The sequence below is a fragment of the Crocuta crocuta genome, unplaced genomic scaffold (genome assembly GCF_008692635.1).
Source record: "Crocuta crocuta isolate KB4526 unplaced genomic scaffold, BGI_CrCroc_1.0 scaffold371, whole genome shotgun sequence".
Lineage (NCBI taxonomy): Eukaryota > Metazoa > Chordata > Mammalia > Carnivora > Hyaenidae > Crocuta > Crocuta crocuta.
In genome coordinates this window covers 1,857,391-1,879,703 of record NW_027530617.1, presented here as the reverse complement: position 1 = coordinate 1,879,703, position 22,313 = coordinate 1,857,391, and positions in this window count along the sequence as shown.

Below are 22,313 nucleotides of genomic sequence, written 5' to 3'. Positions count from 1 at the left end.
CTCAGGATCCTTATCTGTAAATTACAGTTAATAATAGTGACCACCTCACTTAGCGTGGTGCCTAACACATAGGAAGCACCCATTATTATTTTTAAATTTTGTTCTTCAATTTCTACTAGTATTTCATTACCTCTGTGTACTAGATTATGATACAAGATCTTTTTCTTCCTATAGATTGTGGTTAAAAAATGTGAAGGCCATTTACCTAAACTGCTCCTACGCCTTTATAAGTAGGTCTGATGGAATTTGCAAATAACCAGTGACCTTCTGGTAACACATTACTAAATGTGACTACTGTTGTGGGCCCAGAGAGATTAAGTAATTCTGCTCTGGCAAGAGAAGACAAAGAAACAGTGCTTAGATAATCAGGAATAATTGGTATGGCCATTATTCCTAATAGTCCAATGGGAACTATTGGACTAAAAGAGGAACCATAGAGAATATAACCAAAAGTGGCACAGGAAATGAAATGGGACAACAGATCATTTGAGTTTCTGTCTTCCCATCCTTATCAGAACAGGATGCCTAATTTGAGTAAGAGAATTGTACAGTTGCTTTCTAGGAATTAGTGACATGTAAGGAATTTAGAAAAAATTGTCCTTTTCCATGTCTCCAAAGTCATAGGGATCTTCCCAAGCCGGTATCAGACTTAGGGAGAACAATGTAATATGAGACAGTGGATAAATGGTGGCTCTTAAATACAGAGACTTAGGCTGGACTCCCAGTTTTAACATTTATCAGCTGCGTNACCCACGAACCGCGAGATCATGGCCTAAGCGAAAGTCGGACACTTAACCGACTAAGCCACCCAGGCGCCCCTAATTTTTCCTTTCTATAAGAATGTATTATACTATTGTGCACACTATCATCCTTAAAGGGAGGTTGTGAGGATCAAATAACATAGTATATTTAAAAATATTTACAGGCACCTGGGTGGCTCAGCTGGTGATGCGTCCAGCTCAGGTCATGATCTCACAGTTTGTGGGTTCAAGCCCCACGTTGGGCTCTGTCCTGACAGCACAGAGTCTGCTTGGGATTCTCTGTCCCTCTCCATCTCTCTCTCTCTCTCTCTCTCTCTCTGTCTCTCTCTCTCTCTCTCAGAAGCAGATAAATGAAATTTAAAATGAAATGAAATATTTAACATCTATAATTTGAAGGCTTTTCCTGAAACACTATGGATTGAATGCCACACTGAAATCTTGATCACAGTATAATGTCTCCTGATATGGGCCCACCTATCCCTTCATATTCACTGCTTCCTTCTTTCTCCCTTAAACTCTATATTCCAGTTATGCACACACCTATGAAAGGGAGCATGATGTTTAATAAGACATATCTGTCACCAAATATATAAAACATATATTTCCACTTTAAAAATGCCATTTTTGGGGTGCCTGGGTGGTTTAGTCAGCTAAGCGTCCAACTCTTTATTTTGGCTCATAAGTTCAGGCCGCATGTGGGGCTCTGCACTGACAGTGAAGAGCCTACTTGGAATTCTCTCTCTCTGCCCCTCACCTACTTCTGAGCCCTTTCTCTCTCTCTCTTTTTCTCTCTCTCTCTCTCTCTCTCTGCCTCTAAATAAATAAATAAACATTAAATAAGTAAGTAAATAAATAAAATGCCATCTTCTCTTTCATGTCTCATTTTTCACACCCACTTCTCTATTGGCCCAGAGCATTTTCCTACCCCTCCCCCTTCACCATGCCCCTCTAACAGAAATTACCTTATCATGGAAGCACATTTATGTCCCAAGTCCATTTATGTATATGATTGTAGAATCCCTATATTTCTCTTGATCAGTGGCATTATATTTGTTTCTGGCTACAATTGGCTCATATCTGTACTAGTCTGATAATGTCTAATTTTTCACTGATAAATTTCCAGTATTTTTCAGCATCTGGAACACAATAGTTGCTCAGTAAATGCATGCTGGTTCAAAAAATTATTTATATTCATCTCTTCAAATAAATTATGGTCTTATCTAGACTGATGGGGGTTGTAAACCAGAACAAATTGTTGGGCAGTCAGGTGTGGAAATCATAAATTAGGACAGTGAGCCAAACCAAAAGTAACAAGCCATTATTCACGTACAGCAACACTGCAGGCAAGAGGCAAAAGAAAAGACACTGGCCATGTAGTGTTCCATTTTTCACCACATAACAGCATAGACCATGAAGCCCAGCCTGTCTCCATATTTAAGAGCCACTATTTATCCACTGTCTCATATTACATTGTTCTCCCTAAGTCTGATACTGGTTTGGGAAGTCTGAGTGGAGAAAAGTGGCCCAGCTGAAGTGCCTGAAGGAGGCCTCCGAATACAGGTGTCTGGGCCAGGAACACAGACATGCACATGCACTGAGCTGGCCTGGGGAGCACACACCTGTGCCACAGCTCCCTCCAGAAAGCTGCAATGCACTGGGCTGTGCACCAAGTCTGGTGCAGGGAGGGCAGGCTCCTCCCACGAGGCCCACTAGGTAAAACCTTCTATTGTCTCTAGTCAGTCTTGAAGGGACATGCATGGATTTGGGCCTCAAGCTGGACCCTCAACTCCACCCAGGTGGAGGACCCAGGTGAAAAGCATGCGCTACCTCTTCATAGACTGGAACACATTGAACACGGAGGGTATTGGTCTGTTGGTTCAAAGTATCTGTCCTTGGAACAAGATTTTGCACCAGTGCCAGGGTCTGGCCCATAGAATAGCTTCTTCGTGCTATTTCTTGCATCTTCTCACATCAGTGGTAGTCCTTGCATGTAAATCCAGTCTGGGATGGTGTCTGAATTTCCATGGCCCATCCTCTCATGGAGTTAAAGGCAACCACATGTACATCTAGTTGCTCTGGGGTGGAAGATACTTGGATCTCCAGGTTTAGCTGACATGAATAGTCTGTATGGTCAATGCAAGGGTGTTGGATAAGAAGCCGCATAGGTTAACAAGAGCCTATAAGCAGTAGAGCTTATTTTTACCCAAAGATCTCTTCCCCACAGGGCTGGGCTTTTTTTTTTTTTAAATGTTTTATTTAAGTGTGTGTGTGTGTGTGTGTGTGTGTGTGTGAGAGAGAGAGAGAGAGAGAGAGAGAGAGAGAGAGAGAGAGCATGAGCAGGCTCCAGGCTCTGAGATAGCTGTCAGCACAGAGCCCGATATGGGGCTCGAACCCACAAACCATGAGATCGTGACCTGAGCCGAAGTTGGATGCTCAACCGACTGAGCCACCCAGGCACCCTTGGGCTGGGCTTATTTTATATGCCAAGACATCTTAGTAGCCCAACCAAATGACAAGTCCATTAGCCACAGAGCAGTCTCAGTCCTCCACATACTTTCCTAAGACGACCCTCACTGCAGCATTTTTCCATCAGGACTTGGCGATGAAGGCAAGTAAGAATGCACTTGGATGGTATATCTATAGAAATAGGGTAATCAGAAGTGGGAGCCATAACAATGGAGACCTTAAGGACCCGAAGGAACTCATCCATAGCTGGCCCTCGCCAAAGTTCCTGGTGATGGCTTCAGATCCAAAAAACCAAAGAGCCTTATCTTCTTTCCCCTTAGCTTGGTGCCAGGGGATATAGGAATTACAGCCAGATATCTATGCACTAGGATGCCAAAAGCCCAAGAAGTTCAATTCTCCTTCACCTCCCATTGAACTTTGACCTTGGCATAGTACTTCTGGTTCACCCTGGAGACGGAGGGTCCTTAGTCTAACCCCTAGTCCTGTGTATCTGTGTATCTGAGTAAGCGTTGTCAGGGCTCTCTGACTCATATCTGGGCCCATCGGGTAAAGCACCGGGAATAGTTCTTGTGTCAGTCACAAAGGCCTTCATGTGCACACCCCAAGGTGGCTGGTTGGTATCTGGCCATGAATTACCTGGAGGAGGGTGGGAGCAGAGATCAGGTAGACCAGTAAGCTTGAGGTCAGTAGGCAGAAAGCTGTTCCCTGCTGAGCCCTCTGGGGTCATGCAGGGTGGGGCCAGTTTGGGCATAGTCCTGCCTTCCACGGGTGGGGGGGATGGTGGCACCCAGAAGTCAGTGACTGGAAGACACAAATGTCCTACCCCAAAAAGTCACTGTGTAGCTTTGGGTCTGGAAGCCCAGTTGTCAGACTTACATTGCCCTTTTTCTGATAATCAAACTTTGAGGTGAAAGGTTCCAGAAGCTTCTTGAGGAGATTCCTCTCCATTGTACCATGAAGCCTGAGGGAGTGCAGCATGGGCCTGTCCAGCCACTGCCCAATGGATTGTCTTTGGCAGCCTGAAGGAGGGGATCTGTGGTAAACACAGCCACAAGACATCAGACTCCTTCCCTGAATTGAACAAGATTACCTTCATTACCATGCGGACAAACTAACCGGGTTTCTAAGGTCTCTTTTAGACGCTGGGCAAGACTTCTGAGGCACTATGTTCCTTTTCACTGAAGGCATGAGTCTCCACAACCTTTTGTACTATGGGCATTACTAGTACTAGAGAGCTGCTTAGAGTTAATAATAGATATGGGGCACAGCTTAGCTCAGGGCCACTGATGGCTTCTGGTCTCATTGTCAGAGGACGTAAGCAGTGGTTAGGGCCTGCTCCTCAGTCTTCTTAGAGCCCCTTTTTTGGATTTCTAATTTGACCTGTCGGGTGAGTTCAACCAGAGTGTCCAGGGCTAAAGAGAAGGACCAGTGAACCTAAAAGTTTTGTAAACCACCTGCCCATGCCTGCAGCCCACTCCAGTTGCTCTGAGTAATACTCTGGCTTTTTGCTCTTCCAAAATGGTATAGTGCTCTATTCAATTGGCTTACTGCACCCATTTGTCAAGGTGTGGACATAGTCAATTAGGTCAATGAGCCAATTCATAGTTACAGTCAAGCATCTATTCCCTAAGAGTGACAATATAGACAAGAGATAAAGAAAAAGGCCATGGCTATCCAGGGTGCCATTTTCCCCATGAAAAGAAACTGCTAGGCTCAGATGACAGCAGTGAGCTTGAGGAATTACGTCACTGTCAGGGAGCAGCAAATGAAAGATCTCTGCACTTTTTATTTTATTTAGTTATTTTATTTATTTATTTATTTTAGCAACCCAGGGGTGGCGGGAGGGCAGAAGAAGGGCAGAGTAAAGGGCTAGGGATAGAAGAGTACTAAGTTAGAGAGTCTCTTGCCTAGGTCAAACCCTTCCCCCACTCAGTCCTTGAAGAGTCTAGGAGGCCTCTGAGTTAGGAATGCAGATACTCTATTCATAGGAGCACAGCTCACTTTGCCTCCTGGGGCTGGTGAAGGGAGTCCTCAACTGCCACTCCTTCCACAAAGCCACAATGTGCTGGCTGTGCACCAAGTGTCCTGTGGGGAGGGCAGCGTCCCTTTTGGAGGCCAGCCAGGCAAAGCCTTGTAAGTGTCAGTGGTCAGGCCTAGAGCATCACACATAGGATTTTGGCCTGAAGCTGGACTTTTCATGAATAATATGAGTACGTCCAGACGAATGAAGCGACAAGGGTGGAAACAGGAGGGAATTAATTGTCACAAAGAGATCTGAAGCCAGAGTCAAATGAGGCCCCTGCTCTGCAAGTTGGACAAGGAAAGATGGAGAGCCAGGTGAAGCTTATATCTCAGAATGGGAACCAGGAAGTCCTAAGAAGGCTGAGACCAGATCCAATGGCAAGTGGGCCAAACATGTGTACTGGGAAACCCAGATGAGGTGTAGAAGGTGCATTTTAGGTATCTCTTAGGTCATTCCTATCGTTAACTCCAAAGGAACTATGTATATATATATATATATAGTTCCTAGTTCTAACCCACTTCAGCCTTTTATCATAAAAATACAAGTGTGCTTTAAAGGATGATGTGTACCGTAGCACTGATAGGCTGGCAGTGTCTTCCCCAGCAATGCTTGGCGCCTATACCAGACTCCAGGCAAAGAACACATGCCAGGGATTACAAATTCAGCCGTGAAGGGAGAAGGACCCAGGAAGAAAGAAGGAATGAAAGAGACATCTTACAATTCACGGAGTTATGAGCCCTGGCATCTTTGTCTTTAATTTTAAAAACACTGTGTAATGTTCTGTACAGATGTAACTTGTTTTTGCTTTTCTCCAATTTCCCCTAACTCATTTGCCACTGGTCTCAGTAACCCAGGAGGATAAAAATAATTTTATTTCTGCTGCCTCAGGTTTTCGTCCTATAAGTGGTTGGAGAAAAATGGGGGAGAATCGTGTTTTATTTTCTTTATGAAGTATCATAGGATTTGTAGCCATATAACCAAAGAACTAAGCGACAAGAAGTTAGGGAATACAAAACACCCGCAACCAAATGAAGGTTCTCAGGGGGGATTTGAAAATGGATGCATCTGGGATGATAAGAGTTGACAGAATATCAGCTCCTGCTTTGGTACCGCTCTGATCATCTTTCTCATCAATTATTTACAGAAGGAAGATCTACATTAAAATTAATCATGAAATTCTGAATTGCTCCTTTACATTAATAATGAAACAGCTGCACCAAATGCAAACAGACACTGATAATAGAATATGAAATAATGCTTAACACGCCAAAGGAAAGGGCCGATTTAAGTGAAACACCAAGAGGCTAGTTATTGTACAATTGTGAGGGCTATGGTCCGTGACCCAGATTGGCAGCCTTTACTTGGAAAAACAAAACAAAACAAAACAAAACACATGGGTGTCTGTTTCATCTGCAGTTGTCCTGTTTTAAGCTATGTTCAGAGCAGCCCTAACCAACAATTGAGCAGTTGTTCCTGAAACAGAGAGACTGAAGGTAATTTGAACCATAGCTTTTAACTTGGTGCCTGGGGGCGCCTGGGTGGCTCAGTCGGTTGAGCGTCCAGCTTTGGCTCAGGTCATGATCTCATGGTTCATGGGTTCAAGCCCCGCGTTGGGCTCTGTGCTGACAGCTCAGAGCCTGGAGCCTGTTTTCGGATTCTGTGTCTCCCTCTCTGTCTGACCCTCCCCTGCTCACGCTCTCTCACTCGCTCTCTCTCTCTTTCTCAGAAAAAATAAATAAAAACATTAAAAATTTAAAAAAGAAAAGAAAGTTGGTGCCTGGCCCGGAGCGAGGTCTCAGTAGATGCTATTAGCACCACTGCTGTTACTGTTCTAACAATGTCAAGAGATTGGCTAAGCACACAAAATGATATTCACAGATTTGTGTCTCAGGCAAGCAGAATCTTAATTAATAAGGTTTCAATTTTTCCTCTGTTAACGCTTTATTTATTTGAAAACATACTATGGTGGAACCTGGTACGTTCTCTCTGTACCATGCCACAAATCATGCACATTTCATCCTGCTCTGGTCAGAAGACTTAAAATGTCCTTAAAAGCCATTCATGGTTACCATCCATGCCTAATGAAGAATTGAGTTAGAAAATGGAATGTTTTCTCCAAATTCAGAGGTACATAAAATTACCTATCTACTTCCAATGAGCAACTGAATGTTTAGTGATGAGATCTCGTAAAGCAAGAAAAAGTGTTTGTGATGGATTAATTGAGAAATGCTTTCCCAAGGATGAACGTTTCTCCTACAGGTCATGATTCTTGTGGAACACACTGATGATCAATGGGCTAATCCATGGTCTGGTAGAAACAGGTGTCTTATGTTCTCTGTGACTCAAGTTCCCTTGTGTTCATGTTTCTGTATCAAAGGTCCGAGCTGCAGATTGCAGCAGCTGCAGAAGGTAGCAATGTGAAAAGTGATCTGCGCTGGAGGCTCTCCAGAAAACTATATTCAGAGGTACCATAAATCCTTCTTTGGCGTTCCCAGGAACACTGCATTCTTTCTCATCCATAGTGGTTGGAGTAAAAGTACAGAAACCTTCTAAGAAACAGGCAGAATCCTTGTTCTTACTCAGAAATTTTGCAACCACTCTCTGAATGATGCCCATACACATAGCAACTATCTGTCAGAAGCATGCAAATCAGGTCTAAAAATGTATTCTCATTCTAAAACTATATTCTTGTTCTCCTGCCCAATATTGCCTTGAAGCACTGTGTTTCATTGGAGACTTTGCAAGGCTGGTTGCAAAGTGCCTTAGGCAGATCCATCTTTCCGTTGCTCACCCCTCATTCTCCTTCAGAGCAGCTGTAGGCCGACTGGAGCAAGAGGAATTAAAGTTAGAGACTGAATGGGGTAGGGGACTCCCAGCTGCTCCTCTCACCTGTCTAGACTGTGACTCTTGAGGGTAATTTAAAGCACAATTTACCAAAGCATGTGCTCCAGGATGATATTAGATGTTGTGTGACAAAGAATGCTTTCCACAGTCTGGTGGTCCTACAAGTTTGGAAAATTCTGAATTATATGAGGTTAAATAAGTTTTGTAATGGAAGAATTCTTCAGAACCTGTAGTGTGTTGACATATTTTATTTTAGTGTTCCAAAAAAATCAGCTGGTCTCCTGGTTAGTGCATCCATTAGTTACTTGGAATTATTTCTGGAATGTTGTGCTGAGAAATCTCAAAAGAGGCCATTAGAGGGAAGAAGGGATAGAGAATTTTTCTCCCTAGATTCCTTCCATATCCTGTCTCCTACTTGTTGGAATTCTCCTTTTAGGGACCGACTTGCCCTGTATTTCAGGGTTGCATCATCCAGCTAGATGGTTAGTGGCAGTCAATGGCCGTTGCTGTAGTGTGGCATGACAGGTGCACTTGGAGACTGATCTGCATACAACTGATTGGCCTCAGGAAATTGAATGGCACGGCCAGTATGCCGCCCCCATCACTGAGGCACAGAGGCAGCCAACATACAGCCATATCCTGAGAGGGAGAAGTATGAGGCTGGGCAAGAGAACCTAAGAAAGGTGTGCCTTAGTTGCTCTCTTTGCATTTGTGACACATTCTAGAAGCCTGGTGTGAACAAAAACCATTGACAAGAAGAGTGTGAGGGAACTTTAAGAAGGTAGAAAAGATGGTGCATATGTGCTCTTGCTCTCAGGGAGTCTTAGGTTGGAAGGTAGTGTAGGGAATAAGAAACCACCGAAGAAGAATCTAGGAAAACACGTATTGGCAAAGAAGATTCAAATCAAGCTCTGGATTGTGTGTTCTAAGACTGCAAAATGAAGGATGGTTCTGGAAGAATTCAGGAAAAGGGAAGACATAGGATGGCTTTATGCAGAAGACCTTGAATGGAAGATGGAAGTCAGGTGATGAAATCCAAACGTATGAGTGAGTTTTGTTTAGGATGACTTTCATGAAAACAACTACCCAGCTTGTTTGTTTTTTCTGACCCAGAAAATAATATTTCTCCTTTGCACCCTCATATGTCCTATACATACCATTGCAATTTGCTAAATATTACATGTCTCAAACTGGGCTTCTGAGAGTCCCCCTCTTTCTTCTGCCTTTCTCCTCTTTTACCTGAGTTTTCCCCATTTAAGTTAATGACAACCCCATGTCTAAAGTTACTTAAGGCAAAACATGCAGATTCTTCCTTGACTACTCTCTCACTCTCCACATTTATTCCCCATGGCATCTCTATACACTTGTCCTGTAAGAATTACCTAGAATCTGGCAATGCCTCCCAATGTCAGTGTAGTGACTCTCTTTAAGCTGCCACACAGAATTACTGTACCTGTCTCCTAACTGGTATCTCTGTTTTCATCTGGGTTTATTTACCACCTATTGGCTACTCAATGGCCAGAATGGGCCTTTTAAAATCCATGTCCGTCACTTTTCTGCCAGAAACTCTTCCATGGTTTCTATTTTAGAGGAAGAGCCAAACTCCCAACAATGGCCTTCAGCTATATATGAACTGGCTTCTATTTACCACCTTTTGTCTTCTGTTATTCCTCCCCGCCATCCCCATTTATTGTGCTCCAGCCACACTGAGCTTCTGCTCTTCATAAGACACTTCGGGGACAGGGTTTTTCAAGGTCTTCACATGGCTGATCCCTCTGCCTGGCATGCTTTTCCCCAGATTTCTACATGACGTGCCCCCTCACCTCACTTAAATGTATTTATGTCAACACATCAAAGAGGTTCTCCTTGACTACTCAGGAGCCCTTGCTCCTGAGCCTCCCTATTTCCTTTCCCTGCTTTATTTTTCTTCCTAGCATTTATCACCTTCAGTGTATGATAGGATTGTTTCCCTGTCTCCTTGACAGAATGTAAACTCAATGGAGACAGGGTTCTCGGGCTACTTGATCACAGCTCTATTTTCAATGCTTAGATGAGAGTTACAGCAGGTACTGTGTATGTAGTTACTAGAAGAATGACAAATAAAATTTGATTACTTGTCTACTTCTATTACATGTCTGTCTACTAGCCTGTGAACTTCTAAAAACACAGAATATTCTATTTTAATCATTAGCGATGAGCACACGACTTTGCTGTTAGTAAGCCTCAGTAATACTTCAGCCATGAATGAAGAGGAGAATGCAGAGTTAACTTGAACAAGTTGCTATATAGAAACATGTTGTTTGGAGAAGATTGTTTTCCAAAGGGGGTACATGAAAGGGGGGAAATAAACACTCGTTGAAGAATTGCTATCTAACTCAGATACGTTTTCAAAGTAACCACTTGAAATGAAAAGTGGTTTATGCCCAGTTCACACATGAGACAAATCACTGTCAGAGGGTTCAAGTACCAAATCCACAGTCATCACATAGGTAGAGTCAGAGCCCTTTCACTTTCTAGTATGTCACAGATGCCAGTGTGAACTGATGCCTACTCCAAACCAAGAAGGAAATATCTCGAAGTATAAAATATCCTTACGTATGATTTAATGTTTGGACCAATAATTTCTTCCCCTTTGTGGGTTTTCTCTCTCTAGTGAAGACAGTCAATTGTGTGCTCAGTTAAATTTTAAATTTCACAAGATAAAGGTTCAGGTCTCTTAAAACCCTCACTTATTACTCAGTCTTTCCTGCTTCTCTGGTGATTTTACCTCCATCATCATCAAGGATCTTTCCTCAATTATTTGCATATTTAGTTATTTATGATTAAACTAAACCATCATCTTTATTTAATTTACAGAAGCTTGCAGAATCTGGTAGCAAGCCAGATGTGTGCAGTTAGGTTGGATACCACAAGGAGCACCACAATCAGCAGCATTTGGGCTTCAGGCTTGCCCATTAATGTTTCTCTTTACTTTCTACAAGCTTATATCTGGCAGTAACTTTGTGGAAGACCTGACCTGGCAAAATGAAGGTCTTTATTTTTTTTAAAACCCAACTGATCTTTGACGTTTTCTGTATCAATGCACATAGTCAGGAAAGGAATAGTCATTGGTTCTGAATTAGAGATTGTTTTACTGGCGTTTTGTTTTTGAATGAGACATAAAAATTAAGCTCCTTCCCTAGCACACCCTCCACAGCTCCAGTAATCAGAGCTAAGAAAGAAAGCCCTGAGCAATCAAGTCTATATGCTTGAAAATTACATCCCATCACCTTTTAATGCAATGCAGGTTAAGATGCATTTAGGCAGACTCTTGATCATGTTCAAGGCAGTTATTCAAAAGAGAGGCATGAAAAAGGGAAAGGTGCTTTTAATTACACAGAAAACATCTGAGGTCTAACTGGAGTATATCCATCAAAAAAAAAAAATGACTGGAATTAAACGAACCATCTGCACTACCACGGATTGGAGAAAAGGAGTAAAATTCAGTGTAATTTTACAAGATGACCATGGAAGCAAAAACACTTTGGAAAAGCACCTCATTAATGACATGAGTGGAGACCACCAAATTTAGGTTCTTTGTTATGATAAAAGCAGAGAAACAAAAACGTGCTTGATTATGTGACTGGTGACTTACTTTCATTCCGACATTGTCATTTTTCTCCAAATCGCTGTGAGTACTTAGTTCAAGCACTAGTCAGTGGATTGTCTCAGGGAATGGATTATCTCAGGGAGGTTAGATGAACCAGAGTAAAAACAGCAAAAGTGAAAGTACAGTAAAACCTTGGTTTGCAAGCATAATTCAATCCAGAAACGTGTCTATAATTCAAAGCACTTGTATATCAAAGCAAATTTCAAGAACCATTGGCTCATTCTGATCATATGATGTTCCGCATCACACACTATTCCTACTGCAAGATAATACTTGTTTATTAAACTTATTAGACATGTTTGTTCATCTTGTGGAACACTAGCAGAACAAGTTACTCACAATCCCAGGTTTTACTTGGACTCCAAAGTTTTTTTGTTTTTTTTTTTGCATTTATTTATTTTTAAGAGACAGAGTGAGACAATGCATGAGTGCGGGAGGGGAAGAGAGAGAGCGAGACAGAATCTGAAGCAGACTCCAGACTCAGAGCTGTCAGCACAGAGCCAGAGAGCCCGACACAGGGCTCCAAATCACAAACAGAGATTATGACCTGAGCTGAAGTTGGACACTCAACCGACTGAGACACCCAGGTGCCCCAGGACTCTAAAGTTGTTAAGGAAAGTTGAGAGAGGATACCAATAGCAAGCACTGAATCTAAAAAACCATTTTGAGAGTGTAAAAGTAGGACTATGAAAAAAACAAACCCACACACGTGTAGGGACAGATTAAAAATAGCAAAAGAAAAATAAAACCGAAAAGTAATGTTTTTCATGCCAGTCATTTTGTTAAGTTCTCATATTTGCATATGTTAATCTTCTAAGGAAATGTGTAAGCCACACATGTATTAGGGTTGTTCAAGATATAGTTGAGGAACTTGGGACTTAAAGGAGCTAAAGTGTTTGCCTAAAGGTCATGCAGCTCTTAAGTAGCAAAACTAGCACTCCCATCTAGATTTATTTCATACAGAGACACCTGTGCTCCATCAGTTACACTGTCAAGGGAGAAGAGTCTTCACTAGTTGCCACAAACACTACTTAGGTGATCGTAATATGTCTTAACCTGTGAGACACTATACCAAGATTAGGGGGGTTAATTGGCTTGAAGATATATGGTTAGAGTCCAAAAGTCAGTGACAGGTCTGGCGGGTTTGGGGAAGGACACCAAGATGGCAGATCAGACTCCATTTTATGACCGCCTGGGACTTTCCTGCCACCAGCTTCCCGCTCCCAGCTTCCCACCACTGGTTTCTCAGAAGACACGTCACCTCAGCAGAAACGAAACCCAACCCAGAACAAGCAAGACCAAATAAGGAGACCTAACCTTGCATATCTCAACCCGGAACTGCAGTCCTATATATACACCGCTCTCCCCAGTCTCAGAGCGTGACTTCCCCGGCTTGCTTCTATCCCCGGGCCTTGAAACCTCGCCCGAGAGCCCTTTATCATAAAGGTGTGCTCAGCCCTCTTCCTTGGCTCCTCTGTCTCATTTTCGAGCATCTTTGGTTCACCGCCCTCTGTTATTACAACCTTACATTTGGCGCCGAAACCCGGGAGGAGATAGTAGCTCGCCCTGAGCTGAGCTCTCTCCTCTCTCTGACCCAGGCATTCTGACGGACTCCACCGTGACGACTGGTAAGTTCCCAAATATTTTGGCAACCTCCGGGTACCCTGCCCGAAATTGTGGGCACGTCAGGGCCCCTCCGTTTCTGACCCTAGCCTCCCAGACTGAGGAGACGTCCCCTCACCCGGGATCACTACCCTTCGGTTCCGACCCTCCAGACCAGAAGTGGGGACGCCTACTGCTGGTCCCGAGGTGTTAAGCCAAATATCATGGGTCTTCTCATTCCAAATTTGACCCGCCGACCCCTCTAGGATGCCTATTAGCAAATAACTTTGGCTCACTGGGTTTTTCTACGGATCTCTGGGAAAAAACGGCTGATCCGTTTTTGCACTGTCGATTGGCCTATGTACAAATTAGATAACCAATCTCAATGGCCTCCAGAGGGAACTTGTGACTTCCAAATTCTCACTGATCCAGATAACTTCTGCGGAAGACTGGGGAAATGGACTGAAGTACCCTATGTTCAGGCCTTCTGGGACCTGCGCTCTTGTCCTTCCCTTTGCTCTCAATGTTCCACCACCCAAGTTCTCCTTGCCCGTACCCCCACCCCAAACTCCCTTCCACTCTTTCCGACGCCTCAACTCCGACTACCTCTTCACCTCTCTCTGATCCTACAGAGGATCTCTCAGGGCCTCCTCGTAGACCCCAACAACTCCAACCTTTACCACCTCCTTACCCTGAAACCCCACCGAACCTAACCCATCCGCTCCCCCACCGCCTTCCCCCACCCCTCCCCGGTGGCTGCCAGCACAAGATCCAGAACTGAAACCAATTCCTCACTCTGCTATGCCCGCTCCGGGAAGTGGCTGGGGCTGAGGGCATGGTACAAGTCCACGTCCCTTTTTCACCCCAGGACTTGTCCCAGATTGAAAAACGCCTGGACTCATTTTCAGCCAATCCCACTAACTGCCTTAAAGGATTCCAATATCTGGCCCAGGCCTATGACCTTCCCTGGTATGATATCCATGTTATACTCACCTCCACCCTTACCCCAGAGGAGAGGAAACACATTCAGGCCGCGGCCCGAGAATACTCCCATCAGATACACTTAACCGATGCCACCATGCCAGTGGGGGCTGAGGCGGTCCCTTCCATGGACCCAGCCTGGAGCTACCAGCAGGGCCATAACGGTGGTTGCCACAGAGAACGCATGATACAATGCTTTCTAGCAGGCCTGCGGTCCGCATCTAGTAAAACAGTTAATTTTGAAAAACTTAGAGAAATTACCCAAGCTCGGATGAAAATCCGGCCATTTTTCTCAATGCCTTACTGAGGCCCTAACCCTCTACACCCTGTTGGATCCCACTTCACCGCCTGGGGCCACAGTATTGGCTACTCACTTTATGTCACAGTCTGCCTCTGACATTAAAAAGAAATTTAAAAAGGCAGAAGAGGGACCACAAACCCCAACCTCGGACTTAGTTAAAATGGCTTTTAAAGTATATAATAACAGAGAGGAGACTGCAGAACTTAAGAGCAAGCCCGCCTCCAGCAAAAGGTACAATTACAAACCCAAGCACTGGTGGCTGCCGTGAGGCCAATGGCGGCTGGTTCCAGCACCCGTACTCAGCAAAAAAAGAAAAATACCTTTCAATCCCCACCAGGGGCTTGTTTCAAATGTGGGACCGAGGGACACTGAGTCTGTCAATGTCCGAACCCAAGGGAGCCTACCAAACCATGTCCACTATGTCACCTAATGGGACATTGGAAATCAGACTGCCCCACTCAGGCAGGCACTCTGCGCCTCCACTCGGAGGGACCCCTCACTCGGTAAGTCCTGCTTTCCAACTTCTTAGAATCGACAACGATGACTGATGGGGCCCAGACTCAGAATCCCCACTCACCCACTCCGAGCCCAGGGTTACACTCCAGGTAGCAGGTAAATCCATAAACTTCTTGCTGGATACAGGGGCTACCGATTCTGTCCTTCCCTCCTTTTCTGGAGAAAGTAAGCCATCACTAATCCAAGTAACGGGCATAGATGGAACACCCTCCAATCCTTGTATCATCCCTCCCCTTACCTGTAGCCTGAACGGGTTCCCCTTCTTCCACTCATTCCTCATCTTACCCACCTGCCCCATTCCACTTTTAGGCCGAGACATTCTGCGTAAACTCCAGGCTACTGTACGCCTTTCCCCCACCTCCCCCAATCCTCCTGTTCTCCTACTCCTTTTAATGGATGAATCCAACCCTACTAGCCCCACATCTTTCCCATCCCTTGCCTTCCCAATAGATCCCCAGGTTCGGGACACCTCCAAGCCTACCATAGCAACACACCATACCCCCATTAAAATACATCTTAAGAACCCTTCCCATTACTCATCTCGACCTCAACTTCCCATCTCCCTTACTCACCGCAAAGGATTTAAGCCCATTATAGACCGATTACTGGAGCAAAAACTTTTAATCCCAACCAACTCTCGCTGTAATACTCCAATTCTGCCCGTCCGAAAACCATCAGGGGCCTGCCGCTTTGCTCAAGATCTACAGATTATCAACGATGCTATAATACCCCTACATCCGGTGGTCCCAAATCCATATACCCTTCTCTCCCACATTCCCCCTTGTTATGGGTATTTCCTTTGCCTCCTCCCTGGTGGCAGCAGGATTGGGAACTGGGGTATTAATCCATTCCATTGATACCACTCAGGATCTCTCCGATAAATTACAATTAGCGATTGAGGCCTCTGCTGAATCTTTAGCATCCCTTCAAAGGCAGATTACCTCAATTGCTCAAGTCATATTACAAAATAGACGTGCCTTGGACCTACTCACTACTGATAAGGGAGGAACTTGCCTATTCCTTCGCGAGGAATGCTGCTATTACATCAACGAAACTGATATAGTAGAAACCAACATCCAGAATCTTGCAAAGGTAAGAGAATCCTTCAGAGCCAAACATCTCTCCTCCGACCCTCGCCTTACCTGGTGGCAATCTCCAATGCTCATTTGGATGGTTTCCCTACTCACTCCAATAATTATACTTTGGTTTTTTTCTCATGATTACTCCCTGTCTCTTACGGTTAATCCGAGGGCGAATCAGGAAATCTTCCAAGTCACAGTAAACCTACCCCTACACCCCTACACCCGCCTACCTGTCACCAACGAGCCCTATGACATCACCGTCCCTTGGCCAGCAGGAAGTAGCCAGACTCAAATTGTCACCCTATAACACCAAAAAAGTCAGAATGACAGGTCTGGTGGCTTTGGGGAAGGACACCAACATGGTGGATCAGACTCCATCTTACGACCCCTCAGGACTTTCCCGCCACCAGCTTCCCGCTCCCAGCTTCCTGCCATTGGCTTCTCAGAAGACACATCACCTCAGCAGAAATGAAACCCAACCCAGAACAAGCAAGACCAAATAAGGAGACCTACCCTCGCGGATCTCAACCTGGAACTGCAGTCCTATATATACCTCTTTCCTCAGTCTCGGAGCACGACTTCCCTGGCTTGCTTCTACCCCTGGGACACGGAACCTTGCCCGAGAGCCCTTTATCATAAAGGCGTGCTCAGCCCTTTCCCTTGAATCCTTTGTCTCATTTTCAAGCATCTTTGGATCACCACCCTCTTCTATTACCACCTTCCAGTCAGCAACTGTGAGTTTTTCTCCTAGCTTTATGGCAATTTTTTGTGTATTTAGGAATATCATTTCTTCTTTCTGGGCCTCAGTTTTTCATTTATTATGACAGGATTGAACTTGCTTATCTATAAGGACCATTTATTAATAAATAGTCTATGATTCTTCCATGTGCCCTTCAATGGTGTGTGTCTCCCAGATCACTGGGGCTTCAAGTGATTGTGAGTGATCCAAGTGGTTTGGCTTATTTCTTAATATGCACTCACGTTTATTAAGTTCTTAATATGTACAGGTATATGAAACTGTGTTAAATACTATATATTTAACTGAGTTGATTTTTATTATTACTCCCATATTATGGGTGAGGAAACTGAACACTCAAAGACTGAGTGAATATCCCAGTATCCGATGGCTAATAGTTGTAAACCCCAGGATTGAGATCTCTGTGTTTTAGTCTGAAGGATTGTGCCTCTAATTATTATCCTTCTTTGCCTCTGTCATGGCCACAGACACCACAGACAACTGTAGCCCTTTCTCTACAGAGTAAGTACTGAAGAGCCTAAGTAACGTCATTTTGAGATTAAGACCTCCATTAAGAGCAACCTCGGGCTACATGTAGCACCAGTTCCAGAAAAAGCCTCAGATTGTTCAAGGCTAAAGCCACCCTCGGACCGCTCTCAGATCAGCTAAACATTTCTGTGGTCTGAGTCAGGGCTGGGAACTGCAGACAAATTAACCAATGACTCACCACTTGCCTAAACCCCACGTAGGCCCTTTGAGCTCACCTCATAATTAGTCATTTTCAAAAGATACTCAAAGGTCATGATTGGGTCCCCGCCAAAAGTAATGAACACCTCACAGATACTGAATAGTCAAAACTATTATTACCTTGGGTGCTGTACAATTGTAATTGGAGCTTATGTAATGATGCCATACGTACAACGTGTGCACTGTAACACCCCTGTCCCTTACCCCATAAAAACCCTGCTGACTATTGTTCGGGGCTTCCCCTTCTGTCACGACACCGGTAGGCGGGTGAGCCCCTGCTCGAGCTTGTAATAAAGACCCTTTTGTACTTGCATCGGTGTCTGCTCCTTGGTGGTCTCTGGGGACTCGGGAATCTGACACCTTCTAATGAAACCTAAAACACAAGCAATGAGGCTGTAGTGTTATTTAAATTACCACCTTGGAAAAAGTCATTCCTAAAACATCTTTAAGGACTGACTTTAAGTAATGATTTAAATACCACTCATATAATCTGAATCAGCTTAACCCATAAGCTAAAAATATTAACATAGTGATTTCTTACCCAGAATTTTCTTCTGTGGCAAAATGTTTACTTTTAAGTCTACTCTTATAAATATAGAAGCAAAAAGCCCACAAAATACTAAGAAATTGAACCAAGCAATATATAAGAAAAGATTACACACAATGGCCATGTGGGAATGGCCAGCTTAGTAATGTAAGGTTGGTTTAAAATCACAAAATAAATTAACACAACACACCACATCCATAGAATAAAGGACAAAAATTTCATGGTCACCTCAATAAACATAGAAAAAATATTTGACAAATTTCAACACCCATTCATATCTATATATGGAATCCAATTTTGCAATAAAAAAGAAATGAAGTACTGATACATGCTATACCATAGATAAACCTTGAAAACATTATACTGAGTGAAAGAACCAATTACAAAGGACCACATATTTTATGATTATCTTTCTATGACATGTCCAAATAGGCAAATCTTTAGAGACAGGAGGTAGGCTATTAGTTGCCTAGGACTTGAGCAGTGATAGGATTGGTGGGTGGGAGCTAAGGTGGGGAGTTTCTGAGATAATGAAAATATGATAAAGTTGGTTGTGATGATGGATATGCAATTCCATGATTATACTAAAGGACATTGAATTGTACCCTTTAAATGGGTAAATTGTATGGTAGATGAATCATATCTCGATAGAGCTGTTTAAAAAAGGTCCAACACATTTGACAGAAATAGTAACACTACTCATCATTGTTGGTTGGTTTTACCCTTTGAGACCAACTGTCCCTCAGATAGAAGTCCATTCCTTTATTCCTCAGTTCCTTTTATGTCCAGACTCATAGTCTGGAACTAGACAATCTCTATTTCTTAAATGTGATTCCTGGTTTTGCTCAAAGAACCCAGAATGAAAAGGTAGGATATTACTGGTGCGAGGAGTTAGCAAATGTTTCATAGAAAAAGTGGCCCTTTTTAGAAATAACGGGGCCTTTCTAGATTAGGAAGCATTTCAAAATTTATTTTGAAAAATAAAATCCATTTATTCTCTCCTAAATCATCATCAGAAGGTGTCAAGTTTACATTCCCATTGCTTGCCAATTGACCATTGAGTGCTTTATGCTTACCTCCCAAATTGTCCTACTTTATTTTCTATGATTCTATAACATAGGTCTTTCTTACATTTAGCAGAAATCCATCTCAGTAAGTTGAAACTTAAATCCTTTTGGTTTTATCCCTTTAGGCCAACAGATCAATCAAATTTCTCCTTTCATCATTGACTACCCTTCATTGATTTGCAAGTACCTATCATACCCAGAAGGAAAGATATGAGATGGGATGAGCACAAGAATTTGATCCAGAAAGACAGACTATTGGCCTTGGGCAAATTATTTAACATCTCTGAGTTTTACTTTCATGTCTGTGAACAATAAAACATACTTTACAGAATTCTTAATGAAATCTGTTGGATAGCTTTTACATTTAAGTGTCTAGCAAAAGGTAGGTGTTCTAGAACATTAGTGCCCTTCTTGTCACTGTTGCCTGCTTCTATATCTTTTCAGTAAACTTTTATAGCTCTTCCAATCATCCACTATGTAAAATGATAATAAGTGACACTTGTAAACTATGTGTGGCCTATAGACATAGGTTGAAATGGAGACTGAGCAGAGGGTATTCCTCTGAACTCATAGAGATTTAGGCAGCCTACTTTGTAGGGAATTCACAATACTTTGTCAGCCATATAAGCTGAACATGTATCTCCTTTCCTCTGGCCATGCATAAGATGTTCTTGCTCTGTAAACAAACCCCAACTCACTCATTAGGCTAAGGAATAGAGATTTTTTTTTAAAAAGTCTGAATTCCTTCCAACCCGACAGAGAGTTTGTGTTTGGGGCCTATATAATTCAGAGTTATGCTTTCCTGATGGTTCTTGACTTTATTCCCTCAGAGGCAAAAATTTATTCTAGAAAAAAAATTACACTACGGAGCTTGGCTATCGAGTTCAGGATGTTCAGTCATGATAGTATACAATTTTTAGGTTTAGGAAGAAACTAAACTTTCTCAAGCACGTTCAGTGAATATGATCACTGTGATCAGTAATTTCCTTGCAACAATATTAAGTATTATTATCTATATCCTACATAGGAGGGAGCAGAGACTCAAGGGGAAGAGAACTGCCGAAGGTCTCCAAAGCAGCACCATTCTCTTTGCAAAGCGTCCCTCTCCAGTACATGCAATTATCCTGTTTTATATAAAAACATGAGTTGGCCCCAGCAAAACTCTTGAATTTGACTGTTGTGGTTTGACTCCCTTTACAGGAAAGTAAAAATGAAGTAAATGAAAGAGCACCTGGTTAGTGGATCAGAAGAGCAACATTCTGATTCTGGCTATCCACTGAATGACTGTGGGATCCCGGGAAACTTTTGAAGAATATTATTAATAATTACATAGAGACCGCTAATTGTATAAAAGTTTTAATAAATCATTTTTAAAACCCTCAAGTTTTTCACATTCTCCTTGCTCCCATCTCTACCTATTCTTTAGGGATGATTAACATTGAAAAGTCATAAATCTGCATAATGGTATCCTTATATTTTCCCCCAGTATTAATTTACCAAAGACTGATTCCAGACAGACTTCATGCCAAGAACAGAAGTTAGCCTCCTGAAGAGATCCTTAGAAATCTTCCGCAATCTCAAATTGTGGTACCAAATTTCCGGGCACCCCCAAAACTCTCAGGCGATCTGCACCTTCAATATTATTTTCATAAGAATACTCAGGTTTTTCAGAGTGGCTAAAATGAGCAAATCAGAGAACTCTAGATGCTGGCGAGGATGTGGAGAAACGGGCACCCTCCTACACTGCTGGTGGGACTGTAAACTGGTACAGCCCCTCTGGAAAACAGTGTGGAGGTTCCTCAAAAAATGAACAATAGAACTCCCCTATGACCCAGCAATAGCACTGCTAGGAATTTACCCAAGGGATACAGTAATGCTGATGCATAGGAGCACATGCACCCCAATGTTCATAGCAGCACTCTCCACAATAGCTAAAACATGGAAAGAGCCTAAGTGTCCATCAACAGATGAATGGATCAAGAAGATGTGGTTTATCTATACCATGGAATACTACATGGCAATGAGAAACAATGAAATCTGGCCATGTGTANCACAGACTGAAACAGGCTCCAGGCTCTGAGCTGGCAGTCAGCACAGAGCCCGACGCGGGGCTCGAACCCACGAACCGTGAGATCATGACCCAAGCGAAAGTCGGACGCTTAACCGACTAAGCCACCCAGGCACCCCAAGAATACTCAGGTTTTATCTGCCCTTGTGACTCTCACCCTCTCAAAAGTACATGGTAGAGTTTTCCAGAAACTGCCTGACATGTGATATCACAACAGATTGAATGCAGAAGCAGATATAAGAATCCAGGGTTTTCCAGTAAGTCAGACATTAAAGATGTTTGTAAAAAGGTAAAAACCAATGCCACTAATTTTTATTCTTGCTAATTTTTTTGTTTCTCTTAAATAGAAAATTTTTAATGTTTATTATGTTTCAGAGAGAGCAAACCAGGGAGGGAAAGAGAGAGGGGGACAGAGGATCCCAACCAGGCTTTGCACTGAAAGCAGCAAGACCGACATGGGGCTTGAACCCCACAAGCCGCAAGATCTTAGCTGAAGTGGGACTCTCAAATGACTGAGTCACTCAAATACCCCTAAAATAGAATTTTTAATTAAAAATGTTATTGTTTATGTTAACATGAAAAGGGGGTCATTGTTTTAAGATATATTGATAAAGATTTTAGAAAATTTATCAGTTTTAAGGATGAAGGTATAAAAGCCACCTTGATATTCACTGATGTCCCATGATGAAGGCCAAAAAGGGCTGAGGGTCTGGGCTGGGGAGACTTCCTGAGTGGTGGCCACAGTAAGTAAGAGAGAGAAATGACCTCATGGTGAGGGCTGCCAGTTATGCCCTCAGGTTAGGACCAAGTGAGAGTCACTTACAGATCACAGAGGTGAGTGGAAAGAGCTATGCCAGCAAGAAGAAGTCAACAGAGTACTAAGCAGCAGAGAGAACAGGCCATGACTTCCACTATCTTCTGGC